We start from the raw sequence: 16,475 nt of genomic DNA, 5'->3' as shown, positions 1-16,475 counted from the left end.
CTTTCAATAAGAAAAGTAAACATCCATATGTCAGCAGACTATTAAAAACGTTTTCTCTTGAATCTATTAGAAGGAGCGAAAAATGCGTTCCTAATGATAAATAGAACTATCCAAGTTGAAAACATTTGATTTTCCTCAGCAATTTTCTCAGCCCGTCCTTCTGCCTCCCACACCCTCCCAATAATCATCATATCTTTATTTCTTCGGAGTTCGTTTCAGCTTTGTTTTGATAATGATTGTGTAGACACAATACTTTCATTATTTCTCACTAATAGTTACCTAAAGCAACCATTTGTCTGCAATTTTGTAGATAATTGTGTTTCTTTTAGAATGCTCTTTGTGTTGCTGCTGCTCATTACTAAGTGTACAACAGTGGGGAATTGTCTCTAAAACTCTACTACTCTTTCTTTTCCTACTGGGAAAATTTCCCACAATGAATAATGCCTATTTTTAAGAAATTCAAATATTTCTTTTTCTTTTTCAAATTCAAATTTTTAAAAGGGAATTCAAATATTTAAAAGAAAATAAAAATACAGCAATGTGTTGTTTAACAATGGTGATTATGTCTTTTGGTGATTGCGTGTCGTGGGAACATCTCAGAGTGCACTTACATGAACCTAGATAGTATAACCTAATAGATATCTAGGCTGTGTGGTATGGCCTCTTGCTCCTGGGCTACAAGTATCTACAGCATGTTACTGTACTGAATACTCTAGGCAACTGTAACACAACAGTAAGTATTTGTGTATCTAAACATATAAAAGTTACTATAAACATGTGGTATTATAATCTTATAAGACCACTGTTGTATATATGATCCGTTGTTAACTCACTATGTGGTACATGAGTATATTAAAAATTTGGATAAAATGGGATATGATTATTTCTATTACTAAGAAATCAATCATTTATAAAATCAGTTCTTCTCAGTGACTTTCAACAGAGGTATTTATGCATTGACTATTGATTGCATAATAAAGAAGGATTATAAATATCTTTATATGAAGATGCCTATGATATGAGACTGGTTAATTTTTGCACATATTTCCAAGGGAATGGGGTGGTTTCAACCTTGATTTCATATCCCTTTAGATGCCAGTAACCTCTTTAAAGATTATTGTGTTCCAATTTTTTTTCTAGAAAATCACACCAGTTAATGAAGTACAATTGCATGGAGATTTCTTTTGTAACTTGTGATCCCTTGGCACTCTACCACACATTGGTTATTATGATAGTCATATTGAAAGAAAAATCTAGGCCAGGTGTGGTGGCTCCTGCCTGTAATCCTAGCACTTTGGGAGGCTGAGTGGGGCAGATCGCTTGAGCTCAGGAGTTTGAGACCAGCCTGGGCAACATAGTGAACCCCCGTTGCTACCAAAATTAGGAAAAAAATGGCTGGGTGTGGTGGTGTGTACCTGTGGTCACAGCTACCTGGGAGGCTGAGGTGGGAGGATCCCTTGAGCCTGGGAGGAAGAAGTTGCAGTGAGCCAAGATTACACCACTGCATTCTAGCCTGCGTGACAGGCAAGACCCTGTTGGGAAGGGCAGGGCAGGGGAGGGTAGGGGAGGGGAAGGGAGGGGAGGGGAGGGGAGGGAAGGGAAGGGAAGGGAAGGGAAAGGTGGGGCGCGGTGGCTCAAGTCTGTAATCCCAGCACTTTGGGAGGCCGAGACAGGCGGATCACGAGGTCAGGAGATGGAGACCATCCTGGCTAACACTGTGAAACCCCGTCTCTAATAAAAAATACAAAAAACTAGCTGGGCGAGGTGGCGGGCACCTGTAGTCCCAGCTACACGGGAGGCTGAGGCAGCAGAATGGCTTAAATCTGGGAGGCGGAGCTTGCAGTGAGCTGAGATCGGGCCACTGCACTCCAGCCCGGGCGACAGAGCAAGACTCAGTCTCAAAAAAAAAAAAGAGAAAAGAAAAGAAAGAAAAGAAAAGAAAGAGAGGAAGGAGGGAGGGGAGGGGAGGAAGGAGGGGAGAGAAGAAAGAAAGGACAAGAGGAAAGGATCGCCAAGGAGTAGGAAAGGAAGGCAACTACGGAAAGAAGGAAAGAGAAAAAAAGATCAGATCAAGAAAGAACAAGAACCAAAAAACCAACCAAAGAAAGAGACGACCAATAACTCAAAGAAACGAAAAGAACCGACATCAACAAAAAAGAAAAAAAGAAAGAAAGAAAGAAAGAAAGAAGGGAGGGAGGGAGGGAGGGAGGGAGGGAGGGAGGAACAAAGGAAGGAAGATCTAATGCTATAAAATTATTTCTGATCTGGGAAAATATCTTTAGGTGTGAAGAGCAGGTGTCAGTGGTAAGCCAACTAAGAAATCACAATGTTTCATTCCTTAACTCCCCAGGCCATTACACATTCTCCTGTCAAGCATTTTTTTCTTCTTTAAAATAATACCAATAAGATTTACCTGTATTCCTCTATGGTCTTAGTTTCAGATTTTATTTATATAAGTTTCTCATTAATTTAACTGGCTACTAATAGGGGCAAGAGGAAATTGGGGTCAATGGAGATGAAGAGGATATGTGACTTCTCAGTGTACACATTTTAATATTATTTTGATTTTTGAACACATGTATTATGTTAGTATTAGAAATAAAGTTAATATACCACCAAGCATTCACTCATCAAACAGGCAAATAAGTTTTCTCAAAATATGTTTAGCAAACTTATGGAAAGCCTGATAATTCTATGCTCCAGCTAGTTATTATTTGGATAATAAAATTAATTAGAGTATGATGCTGAAGAAAGAGCACAAGAAATGGACTCAGAGCATCTGGGTGCAAGTTCGGCTCATAGTATTTACTAGTTGTGTGACCTTGAGCAAGTCACTTAACTTCACTGAGCTTTACTTCTCTTATCTATGAAATTAGAAAGATGATAATACTTCCAGTCTATTTACCTCTTGGAGTTGTTCTGTAGATTCAACGAGAAACATACGTGAGAGCCCTTTGTAAATTGTGAAGTCTTTTACTTGTGCTAGTTAATATTTTATATTTCATTTAATGTTTCCAAGACTCTATTTTCAAATTCTCAAAGCCACTATTAAGTTCATTAGGAAATACGTTTATTTATTTGCTTAATCTTTTGCTTTCTTGCACAAAACAACCAAAGTAAAACTGAGTGTGTATTTGTCTTTAGTTAATCTTGTCAGCAGAAGTGTCAGAATCATTCTTGGAAGCAAAGAAAATCTGCTGTCATAGAATGGCTATTTTTTCAGCATTGAAGATGAATATTTGGGAGCTCCAGTTAACTAACACAACTCCCAACAGGCATTTCAATGGGGATAAATTTACTTTGCTACCCACAGTTCAAAGAGAAACTGCAAGGTATGGTCATTTGTTTGGTGCATTTGTTCATTCCACAAATATGTATTGAGTGCCCACTCTGTGCTGGGTGCTCCTCTAGGCACTTTGGACATGGCCGTGAGCAAGACAGACAAAATGTGATGCTCTCATGGAGTTTACATTCTAGTGGAAAAATAACTGAGCTTACAGCTTTTTTCATCCTAAGCACACAAATACCTTAATCTGAAGAGCATTTCTTGCCTTCTGATAAACAGCTTTTAAACTGTTTTTTGGGCCAGGCGTGGTGGCTCGCGCCTGTAATCCCAGCACTTTGGGAGGCCGAGGCAGGTGGATCACTAGGTCAGGAGATTGAGACCATCCCAGTTAACACGGTGAAACCCCGTCTCTACTAAAAAAATACAAAAAATTAGCTGGGCATGGTGGTGGGTGCCTGTAGCCCCAGCTACTCAGGAGACTGAGGCAGGAGAATGGCGTGAACCCAGGAGGCAGAGCGTGCAGTGAGCCAAGATCATGCCATTGCTCGTCAGCTGGGGCAACAGAACGAGACTCTGTCTCAAAAAAAAAAAAAAAAAAATAGTGTTTTTTGGTGGTAGGATCCTTGCTTCATGTATCCAAGACCAAACATGAAAAACAAATAAAGGTTGCTCTGGGATTGGGGCCAGAGGTCAGGTTGTCTCCTCCTACACTCCCCATCCCTGCTCCTGCCATCCCTCTGCTAGAGCTCAGGACTCTTCAGAGGACAGTTTATTTGAAACTTCCACACAGGGCGTTATCTCCACATCAGTTTTGATACTGAAGACATCCCATAAATGCCTGCATCCACAGTCTCCCAGGGGTTTTCTCAAGTTCCTTTCCCCCTCTGGGTCTTATTATCTCTCTCTCCACATAGTAGCCACATTATAGAGTTTCTGGTGTTTCTGAGAATTGTGACAATAACGGCAGTTATCACTTATAGAGGACATACTATCTGTCAGGACAGTGCCAGGCATTTTATATGTACTTCATTTAATCTCCAGAGTCATCCTGTGAGATAGGTGTGAATCATCATTTTACAGATAAAGGATGAGATTCCAAGAAGTGAAGTAATTTTCCAAGGCTACAGAGCTGTTAATGGTGGAGCTGGAATTTGAACATATCTATCCGATTTCACAGTAGGAATTCTTTTTTTTTCTTTCTATATTTCAGGCCCATCAGCAGGAAGTAAGGAATTCTTAACTACTGCTGCTTCCCAAACTCTGTGAAGCTCTTTGACCCTCTCAGGGATGGTTCTAAGTATGGTGCAAAGGGCTGATGAGAGCAAAGGAGAGCACAATGCTCACTCAAATATGTGTTGAAGTTCATTATACTAGCTCTCATTTACCGATGGCCTACTCCATTCTGAACATTCTACATCCATTTTCACTACTTCTTCCAGCAACTCTGGAAGGTAAATATGATTATTACTCCTACTTTCTTGATGAAGACTCTCTGGCACAGAGAGGTTGTCACTCACTTGAGGTCTCACAGCTGGTAAGTGGTGAGCCCTCTGTTTGCCTTTATGGCAGCTTGAGACCAAATTATTCCTAAAGCCAAACGATTCCTAGAGCCAAGCCCAAGACTCCTGCATCCCCCAAAAGAACAACAATTTTAAAAAGAGAAAGACAACATACTCTCCTAGCCTGCATCTGCTCCTAATGCAGGCCCTACTCCAAGCTGCTACTGTTGGACTCTGTTCTCATTTATAACTGAGTGCTAAACTCTCTAACTCCACCAGCATGAACCCTCCTAACTCTATTTCTTTGTCTGACAAATTTTGTCCCTCCATGTCCCTCTCCTGGCATCTTTTTCTTTTGGTTTTTCCACACCCATTCCAAACCATTTTATTTGTTTCCTCTTCAACCCTTTTATCACAGCAGGAATCTGTTTATATTTTCTTCCTTTTATGAGAAACAGGATGGTGCATGGGTTGTTCTGGAGCCTTTCTGCCTGAGACTGAAACTTTGTTTTTTACTCTACTGTATAGTTGTTTAACCTTGGGAAAACCACTTATGCTTTCTGTGTCTCAGTTTCCTCATCTGTAAAACGAGTAAGGAAATACAACCTATATCATAAGTTTTGCAAAGTTCAAATGAGTTAACACATGCAGAGATTTTAGAAAGGTGTCAGGCATGTAGTGAGTGCTTCATACATGCGAGTTTTAATTATTCTCTTTCTTGTAAACATGTCCCATTCTCTCTCCATCTTTCTTTTTCTCTCATCTATATTTTACTCTGCTTTAGCTACACGTTTTTTTAAAACAGAGTTTCTATAAAATAAGCTCATTGTCATTGTTCTTTTTTTTTTTTTTTCAATTTGGTCTACACTTAAATGCCCACTATTGGCCAGACAGTGTACTAAGGAATAAGAAGGAATATAAAGATGAATAAAACATGCTTTTCTGTGAAGGGTTTGTTAGTTTTTTAATTAGTAAATCACGCTTTCCATGTTTTCATGAAATGGATGAATTTATGTATTTATAGGCCAATATTTATGTCTATTGGCTTTATCACCTACATTGCTACCTGAATCTATCTACTTCTCTCTACTATTCTGCCACCACCTTATTTTTTATTTTACCTTTTTTGGAGAGAAGGTCTTGCTCTGTCCCACAAGCTGGACTGCTGTGATGTGATCATAACTCACTGCATCCTTGAACTGCTGCTCTGCCACCACACTTATCCAACCAGCACCATCTCTCACCTAGACCCATGCCTTTCAACTGGTCCTACCCCAGCCTCTTCAGTGCTTTCTGGCCTACTCTCCATTCAGCAGCCACAGCCATCTTTGTGAACAGCAAATCTGATCTTGCCAGTCTCAGGCCTAAAACCTTTCAAAGGTCCTTTCATTGTTTTCAGGGGAAATACTGAGTGCTTTACACAGTCCTATGTGATCTGTCTCTGCTTCTCTCTTCTGCCTCCTCCAGAGTTTCTCCCACATTCTCTGGTTTGCTTTTCAGTCCCTCCATTGCACCATCTTCTCTCCTTCAGATATCCTTCACACATCTTTCCCTCCTGAAATAGTCTTCCTCACAACTCCTTTTTCTGCTATGCTTTGACAATGCCTACTCACCATTCAGATTAAAGAAAGTATTATTCCCGTGGAATGCCTTCTTGACCCTCTACTCTAGGTCAGAGCTTTTGTTTGTCTTTGTTTGTTCTGGTTTAGTATTCTCTGAGTATATTTGAGTACCTAGACTTTAAGATTTTGGATCCAAGTTCTCTTCTTTATCTTGAGCATTCACTTTGTATAATTCACTAGTGTGATTTTACTTGGCTGACTGTAGGTCCATTAGGGAAGGAAGGGGCCATGTCTATCTTGCTCACCATTGTATCTCCAGAGTGCAAAACACTGGAATAATTTAATAAATATTAGCCAAATAGAGATTGAATGAATGAATGTTGTCTTGCCACTGCTTAATTTTACCAATGTGCCAGCAATTCTTTATTAATAAAGTAAATTACTTTTAGCAATGGGAACATGATAAATGTGAAGAAGCTGAGAAGAGAATAAGAGATTATCTTGAAACAAAGTGCAATTTGGAATGTTTGTCTTTTAAAGACTTAGATAATGAGTCTATCAGGAATTCTATGTGAATTAGAAATCTAAAAAGCACATTAAAGATGTATACTTTCTATTTCTTGGGCCTAAAGCTGCCACTACTTGTGATTCTGACAGTTCAAGACATCTCCACTATTTCAGCTTTTTGTATCTTTAATGTCCTGAAACTGATTTTTTTATATTAATTTTCTTCAACCTCAAAAAATCTATTTGCAAGCTTAGCAATTACAATTTAATGTATTAAACTGATAAGATTTAGGCCACAATGGTTCTATAAACAAAAAGATCATGAACAGTAAGTTGTTAATCTTCAAACCCCCAACAAACAATAAATGCTTCTACTTGAATTAAACTTAAAATCATTATTGAATGTTTCAAATCCCATGGTACAATGGAGACAGCAAATACACAGATACAGATCTTTCCCCTTCTTCCGAGTGGGTGAAAGATAATTTCTGTGTGTTTAAAATGTATGGGGGAAAAGGAAACATTTAGAAATTACCTGCTTGTAATAATTGTTATTCGATGGCATGTTTTAATTAGAAGACACAATAAACTAAACTTCATAGAACATCAGCTGGAAAGGGTCTTAAAACTAATCTCTCAAATCACTTTAATTAACGAACAATGGAATCCATGTTCAGAAAAGTGATATGACTTAGGCATGCTCAATAAAGTTGCAGAGTGAGGGACAGGATGAGAAAAGTGCCTCATTACTCATTATTAAATTTGAGGACTGACAAATAGCTATTCAAAGAGATGTGAGGGTAAACTACACTGGGCACCCAGAATACAGAGTGAAGTCAGAAAGTTTTAAAGCTGTCTTGCTTTATAGTCCTCTTTGCATATCTCTGTGGAACATTCTTTTACAGTTCTCTAACATCCTGAAATTCCTTATCAAATTGAAGGATTATCTAGTGAAGACCTGTGTTCATTTTATAAATTGTAGAGTCAAGAGTAGTATTAAAACTCTTTATTTCCTATGCATTTGATCTGGGTGTTGCTAATGATTGGTGTAAATCTAAGAGGTCTCCTTGTCAAAATGTTTCTAGCACAAGGATTTCTTTGGCTTTTTCCAGCATTAATGAGTGACTGATTTATGTCACTAAATGTTAAGACACCCCTCAAATAATATAAAATCACAAGATGAAACTGTCAAAGACAAATACACTTTATTACGGAATGAAAGTTGTTTTGGGATGGGAACTGTAATCATACAATGAGAGGAGGCTATATCTATTATTAATCTATAATCAGCTTTGTAAATATTTTTAACCCCTTTGATATGAGTTAAAGATGTAGCATTCCCAGAATAGATAATAAGATGAAAAGAGTTTTCTGAGTTAGGAGTTAGGAAGTGTTTGTCCTCATTATATTACTCTAGGTCAAAAACTGACTTTGGGGCATGGAGAGAGGGGTGCAGCATAATTAATGATTAAGGAATCTGGAAAGGACCTTTCCTGAATGAATCTGCAGACTGTTCAGGAATCATCTTTTTGGTCATATTCTATGATGCTATGTGTTAGATGGAGGTTGGGGAGGAAACAAAGGCAACTAGGAGAAGGCTATTAAAAGGATGCAATGAGTGAAGAGACTTCCTGGGAAATGTCTAGTTGCGGGCAGATGCATTTTGCTGTTAGTAGAATGTGTACGAGTGTGGGAGAGAGTTGTGGAGAAAGAAATGTCTAAGCAATAAAAATCTAGAGTCATGTAAAGTTTTATTTAAGTTTCTTTCCTAATATTTCAGTAAAAATTAGAATATAACTAGATTAATTAGAACAGAATTAATGTAACATATAAGGTGAAATTTAATATTTGGCAATAAAGAGTATCACTAAAGCTATAAAGATAAGCTCATTGATAACAGATAAATGAATGGATAAGCAGCTGCTGGCTGGCTGGATAAAGGGTATGCACAAATAAGTTAGGATTGAAAAGAGAAAAATTGTAATATATTTGAACTATTTGTCGAAAAAATAACTATTTCCAGATCTGTGGCTATTTTAAAAATTAACAATAGTTGCCTACACTTATACTAATGCTGTCATGTATACATCATTCAGTTGTGATACAGGAACAATAACAATTAACAACAGTAACATGCTAGAAATGAAAGTGATACAGTATGCACGACAAAGTGGTGAGGCTCCCTCAGAAAGTTTTTGACCCCTTTATGTCCATTTGATTATAATAATCTCATTGGATTCCATTCCTTGGGCTACTAAAGCCACTCCCCATCATGAGCTACTATAGTAAATTTTAAAAATCAAGGAAATTACTAACTGCTCAGCTAGCCTCAGCTTTAACAGCTCTACCAATTTTAAAATATTCAATGGCTTTCCTATCTAGATGGCGAACTTTAGTTCCTCCATCTGTGAAATGAGTAAACTTGACAAGATGATATTTAAGGATTCCTAAAACTTTTAATTTCTATTTCTTAGTGATTCTAGTTAAACTACATAGAATCTATCAAGTTTAATAGGTTGTGCATTCATTTCTCCTTACGTATTAAAAATGCAAAGAAAAGACGTAATGTTAGTGACAAAACTTTCAAGTAATGAAACTTATGCTTCTATCTCACCTGAGCTGGAATTTGCACCAGAAAACTGGTCTTGTCTACTCCAAGTCGTGTACGGTACTTTCTGTTCTGAAAGCTTATCTTAAATGTTCTCTGATGATTCTGATGCAATTTCTGATCAAGATCCACAGCTGGACTTTAAAAATCTTTCCTGGGTATTTGCGATGCAGTTACGTGAGTTGGGAAAGTGTTTCAACATGCCACAGCTGCTCATTCATATGCATAAGCCTACATAGATGCTGATTTAAAGAAAGAAATATGTCTTGCATTGTAAGTATGCTTCTTGGATGGTGTATGTACTTTCATTTCTGAGAACCTTCAGGTACAGAAGGTGTCTATATTTTTCAGGGGATAAACTGTATATTCGTGTCAAGCTTTCATTGTATCTTTGACCCCATAGAGAAATGCACCATGGTGTCCAACTGTGGTTTAAGCTCTGTGACAGCGGTTACCGCAAATAACATCAGAGTTTCACTTATTGCTGAAAAGAAGAAATAGTTTTCCTTCTGAATTAGCCTCACAATTTAAAAGGAGTTAAATAGATTATTTACATGAGTTTTTGTATTAAAGTGAAGTAAGCTATTCAAATTTAATAGTGAAGCCTTAATGACTCCCTTGGTTCACAGAGGCCTCTGTGAGGATCGGAATCAATGTTACTTCATCCCAGCTCACTGCTTCTAAACTCACTTGCTGAAGAGGACATAACTAAAGGCAATGAAGCCTGAATAGGTTCATTGTTTCACTAGCTGAGGAGTTCTAGCAAGACTTATGAATTTGCTTGACATTGGTATTTAGATGGCCGGGTTAGACAAAGTAGAGTTGAATGGCACATGAAATTCTTAAATCTCCTGCTGTTTGACCTATCCTTACTAAAACCACTGAGCCATGACCAATCATTGGGTGACACATGCCAGAAATCAAATCTAGTGGTGCAGCCTCATGTGACTTTACCCAGTTCTCTAGGTAGAGGGAGTCCAACCTAACAGTGACAAGTGAGAATTTTTGCAGGTCTCCAAGTGTGTTAGGGCAATGCCTCACAAACTCCAATGTGCGTACAAGTTATCTGGGGAATCTTGATAAAATGCAGATTCTGATCAGTAGAGTTGGGTTAAGACCCGAGATCTTAAAATTCTAAGAAGGCTCTCATTTAATATCTGTGCTTTTGGTCTGTAGACAACATTTGGTAGAACAAAACTCTAGAATATTCATTTCTTCCTTCAGATGCCTGCATAGATTACTCCCTCATTTCTTTTAGATCTTTGTTCAAATATCACCTAGGCCGGGCACGGTGGCTCAAGCCTGTAATCCCAGCACTTTGGGAGGCTGAGACGGGCGGATCACGAGGTCAGGAGATCGAGACCATCCTGGCTAACATGGTGAAACCCCGTCTCTACTAAAAAATACAAAAAACTAGCCGGGCGAGGTGGCGGGCACCTGTAGTCCCAGCTACTCGGGAGGCTGAGGCAGGAGAATGGCGTAAACCTGGGAGGCGGAGCTTGCAGTGAGCTGAGATCCGGCCACTGCACTCCAGCCTGGGCGACAGAGCAAGACTCCGTCTCAAAAAAAAAAAAAAAAAAATCAAATATCACCTCATTAGCACGGCTTTCCTTGCCCACTACATATTTCTCTGTCACTATCATCTTTCTCCTGCTTCTTCTTTCTTTATACTGCTCATCACCATCTGACACATTTTACATTTACTTGAGAGGGCCTTTTTTGGCTCACTGCTTTGTTATTTCCTTATAACATGGATTGAGGCATAATAAGTATCCAGAAAAAAATACCTATTGATTGAATGAATGTATAAAAGAATAAATGAACCATGTAGTCACTCTGCCACAATTCCATAAACCAGACTACACTTATGAGTCTCCAGGCAATTATCAACTCTGCTCTTTGGGATTTTCTTTTAACTCAAGTACCTTATTAAAGAATAAAGGGTGGATGAAATCAGGTCCCTTCACTATCTACCAAAGTTCCTGATCACTGGTAAGGACTATACCATCCACGACTTCTTTTCTACCTGTAGGCCACTTCTGAAACCCTTGCAGTCTCTCCAACAATGTCCTGAGAGGTCACATTAAAGGTAAAGGAATTTGTGCTTCTCATAGGGACCACTTGCCTCTTCATCAACTCCCTTGTGAGCTTTATCCAATACTAGCTAATGCCTACCTAGTTCTCCAAGTGAATGTCTGGTGGCTTATTATTGCAAACCTAATCAGTTATCTCACAATAAATGTAGATATTATTAGAAAGAAGGCAGCAAATACAGATCAGATTTGCCCTGATCTAACTTGGGGAAATGTTGTGTTATCTTTTTTGAAAAATGTATAATTAGGTTGTAATCAATGCCCTTTTTATTCATCAATGGTGTCAAAGTTGAGTTTCAGAACTTGAAAAAAAATGTTAGTGCTTTAATCACCTTGTCTTTGTGCTATATTACAAAAACAACAGCTGTAGATTTTCTGCAACTGCAGGGGAAAGGGAGTTTATCTACTAGGGTTGCTAAAGGTTTTGTAACTGAAAACAAAAAGGTACCATCTAAAAACTGTGTCAACACCAAATGTCCAAACCAGGGATTCAGTTACCATCTCTACATCTAATGTAAACATGTCATTCCTTCAATATTTACTCAGCAAACATTTCTTAAGCACCTACTATTAGTATATGTCAACACACTGAAAACATTATATTGCATTTAAATTAAGAGCAGACCCATTCAGTAACTCATTAATAAACTATAGTCAAATTCATATTGCATGGATTAACACAAGACAGAAAATCAGTGACAGAAGGGTCTCTGCTGTCTAGGAGCTCACTCGAGTGGAGAGGTGTGCAAACTGTGATAATGGGTACACCAGGTGTTTACATACAGTTTTGGGGAATTCAGATAAAGAATCAATCAATGCTGACTAAGCAGATTAAAGATGGCTTGGCAGTGGAATTGACATCTGAGGGCTCTCAAGATCAGTAGGAATCCTGCAGGTGGAAAGGGAGAAAGGCAGTTCTGGGTAGAGGAATCCACAGAGCAAAGGCACAGTTCAGGAGCAAGTGTAAGAGCAGAGAGCAGTCCTGTGTAGCAGGGGGACAATGAAAAAGGCTGATACTGTGGGTGGTGGAGGGTGAGTGTGGAATGGAGCATGGAAGTTGGCTGGGAATATATTGTGAAGGGCAAGGAGTTTGTGCACAGGCATCTTGGTGTCATATCTCTTAGAAAGATAATTCTGAAATCAAAGGGGAAGGTGTCTAGGAAGGGTAAGGAAAGGGAAGGGGTACCTATGGGTGCACATGTGTATAAGGCATTATATTTCCTTGTGCGAAGTGGCATTACAGTAACTTCACTAACTGGGTATAGGTAATTAAAAGTTTACAATAATTAACTTTGCATAGTGCTTAAATGGAATTATTATTGAAGTATAACATATGTAATCCTCTTGAAAGAAAGGAAAACAACAATTTCATTATTTTCCTCTTCTTATGAATGTAATACATGTTAATTTCAAAGTAAGTGCATGATAAAATTGAATTTTAAAAGATGGCAAAAATGAATCACAATCACACCACCAGAGAAAAACATCATATATGACTCTTCAAACTGGTGTTAATTCTACTACCATAAACCAGACATTGAATAAGATTGAGGATGGATAGAGTAATATGGACAACTGGAGACAAGCTCATTTTAAGCAGAAGTGAGTATAATTGTGATCTCGCTTTGTGAAGTGAAACTTGCCAAATAGGACATTTATTGCTACATTATGATAATTATACATTTTATAAATTATTTATAATTATCACAAAAATATGCTAAGCAGTACGAGGAGCACAGTTGGAAATAGTTTTATACTTTGCAATACACATTTCTTTAGCAATTCCTTTACGTCTTTGAAGCAAAAATGAAAAGCGCAAGTAGTGAAAATGAAGAATCCCTTCAACCTTTAATTACCTTCAAGTGATAACTCAAGTACTGAGGAATGGTAGGCTTGTATCCATTAGTTCAGCAACTCTTTAAGAAATACCAAGTATGACACCAGAGATAGAGCTATCAGTGAACAAAATATAGGTATGGTGTCTGCAATGCATGGAACTCACAATTTTGTAGTTTAGCAAGATATTCTTTCTCCCTCCACTCCTGAATAGAAATTTCATCCATTTTTCAAGGTCTGGCTCCACTTCCACTTTTCCATGGTGTACTCTTGCACTGTCCTGACCCCTTCAGGCTTATCCTTTCTCTGACATTCCATAATTCTTAGAAACGCTGCTGTTAGGATCATTCAATTTGATCATATGTTACCAGGAACTATACTCTATTAAATGTATAAAAATCTCTTTTCCCCAATAAGATTTAAAAATCCTTGAAGATAAAGACTATCCTTATTACTTGGGGTTAGGGGCAGATTTTTCTGAGCATCTGATAATACTGAGAAATACATTTAGGAAATTTTTGATAAAGCATTTGATTATGACTGAACAGTGTATTTACTGAAAGCCTAATTCTTGACCATACTAAAAGAAATGTCAATAGAATCTTCTCTCAGCACTGTCTTAAGGGTTGAATGACTCACAAAATGGGTGCAGATAAAGGAGACCTGCTGAGAATTTCCTAATGGAATCTCATGATGCACTCTTCATTTCATTTGTTATTTTAAAAGTAAATTGTTTAATATTTCCTAAAACTGTTATACAATTTAAATGTCTCTAAACAGCAATTTGATTAATTTTTCATTGAAAACTGCAGTTAAATCAAGGCTCAGTTACACATAAAGTTTGGATAGGAGAGGAAAAAAATCTGATTGCTTGATGTTGCCATTACCACATTTCCAACTAATTTAAAACTGCGAGATCACTTGGACTCGGGAAGGGGAACATCACACATCGGGGCCTATCGTGGGGAGGGGGGAGGGGGGAGGGATTGCATTGGGAGTTATACCTGATATAAATGACGAATTGATGGGTGCTGATGAGTTGATGGGAGCAGCACACCAACATGGCACAAGTATACATATGTAACAAACCTGCACGTTATGCACATGTACCCTAGAACTTAAAGTATAAAAAAAAAAAAAAAAAAAAAACTGCGACAAATTAGTATACAGTTAGGCTATTAAAACAGATAAGTCATTCTGTGAATCCAATCTATACTTTGGCATTTTGCAAAAAAGCTTGTTGTTATTTGCAAGTTTCTTTACAAATACTTTAAAAATCAATTTATATGATTTATAGGACATGCTTTGAACAAGCATCTTGATAAACTACAGAATAATATCCAAATTAAACCTATTACTTAAAGGAAACCAAGATGTAAGGAGGCTCCAGTAGAAAGAGGAAGATTTACATTGATAGAACAGGGACATGTTTGTTCTTTTCTGTAAACTTTAAAGCTTGAAATCATTATCAAGAGCTTCTAATTGCTGTATCCATGGTTCTAACCATCTTATCATCTGCAGAATTGTTTGAGATGAGATTTTTCAGAAACAGGAAAACAGGGATATTTATGCTACATGTCAGGTAATGGTGAAGGGCATACAGTTTGAGACTGAAAAAAAAACAGCTATTAAGAAAATGGAACATTCTAATGAAAAAGTTCTTACTCTATATGAAGTAGAATTTGTTAATCAAATGGTGCTAGCACATATCTTTTAATTTTCAGTTTTATAATGGATGTGTGTGTGTATGTGTGTGTGTGTATATATACACATACATATATATATTATATATATATATATATATATATTTGAGACAAAGTCTTGCTCTGTGGCCCAGTCTGGAGTGCAGTAGCACAATCTTGGCTCACTGCAAGCTCCACCTCCTAGGTTCACGCCATTTTCCTGCCTCAGCCTCCCAAGTAGCTGGGACTACAGGTGTTCGCCACCATGCCCGGCTAATTGTTTGTATTTTTAGTAGAGATGGGGTTTCACCGTGTTAGCCAGGATGGTCCTGATCTCCTGACCTTGTGATCTGCCCGCCTTGACCTCCCAAAGTGCTGGGATTACAGGTGTGAACCACCGTGCCCGGCCTATAATGGATACTTTTTAAAGCATTTATCCCTACTAAAATGCAAGTCTACTAATATTTAACAAATAGAAAGACTTTTCAAAACTATCTGAGAAGAGAATGTTTCCTTGGTGTTGTCATTATCCATCTGTGACCATAGCAATTCCCCTCTTCCCCACTCTCTAGCCATATCTGGCCTAGGCCACATAGAAGAAAACATTTATTAAAAGTTTGGAATAAATTAATTGCAAATTCTAATTCTCAAGCCAGGCACAACTGAAAGTAACATGTCAAAACATGCATGGAAGAAAATCTTTTCTTTATTCATGGGCAGAGCATGTGATTGGCCACCATTAATAAGATCTAAGCTGTCACAGGCAAGACACAAACCTCAGGCTTCCAAACAACAATAGACCCATTGATGCTAACAAATCATCACTTGAAAAGGAGCTCCTAATACTCATATGCACAGAGGCTCTTCCTTGAAGACATCTTGTAGTCTCATGTTCAGCTGTTTAGCACTCCTCTTTGCTAGCCATGTGGACCAAAAGCAATGCACTTCATTTCTTGAAGACAGTAGCCATATTCCTCTTATTTTTTTTAATAACAAGATCTGACCCATAATTGTGTGCTTAAATTAAGTACGTTTCATTTCCAAAGGAGCAACCTATATATGCATGTTCTAAGAAATCAACCATACAATAAGTAACATCCCAGTTGTCTCATTGAGCCTCATTTTAAACACAGAAACAGACGTTTAAATAAACCAAAGAGCAGAGCATGGATAATCCAATTGAGGATATCTCATCAAGTTTAAGTTGGCTAATCCAATTTATATGATCTCACCGAGTTTCACGGTTTACAGTGATTTATTTCAAACAAGGGATATTGTAGGAGTAAAGGTAAAGAAAATCCCAATCATGAACCTCCAAAAGCCATGTTAGTGTCAATGAGAATTAAGTTAATGCCATGAGGAGAGAACACAGTCTACTGGTCTATTTCTGTAGATGAAATCT

The 16,475-nt window shown here is 37.9% G+C and overlaps 1 protein-coding gene across 9 annotated transcripts in view; it reads right to left on the bottom strand.

The window, feature by feature from the left end:
* The window catches only part of DLG2 (discs large MAGUK scaffold protein 2), a 2,272,173-nt gene that overhangs the window by 328,218 nt on the left and 1,927,480 nt on the right, over positions 1-16,475 (bottom strand). The window lies entirely within an intron of this gene.

Source organism: Rhinopithecus roxellana, chromosome 15 (assembly GCF_007565055.1).
Source record: "Rhinopithecus roxellana isolate Shanxi Qingling chromosome 15, ASM756505v1, whole genome shotgun sequence".
NCBI classification, from domain to species: Eukaryota; Metazoa; Chordata; class Mammalia; order Primates; family Cercopithecidae; genus Rhinopithecus; species Rhinopithecus roxellana.
The sequence above is the reverse complement of the archived record's forward strand: the minus strand, read 5'-3'. Positions and strand labels throughout refer to the sequence as shown.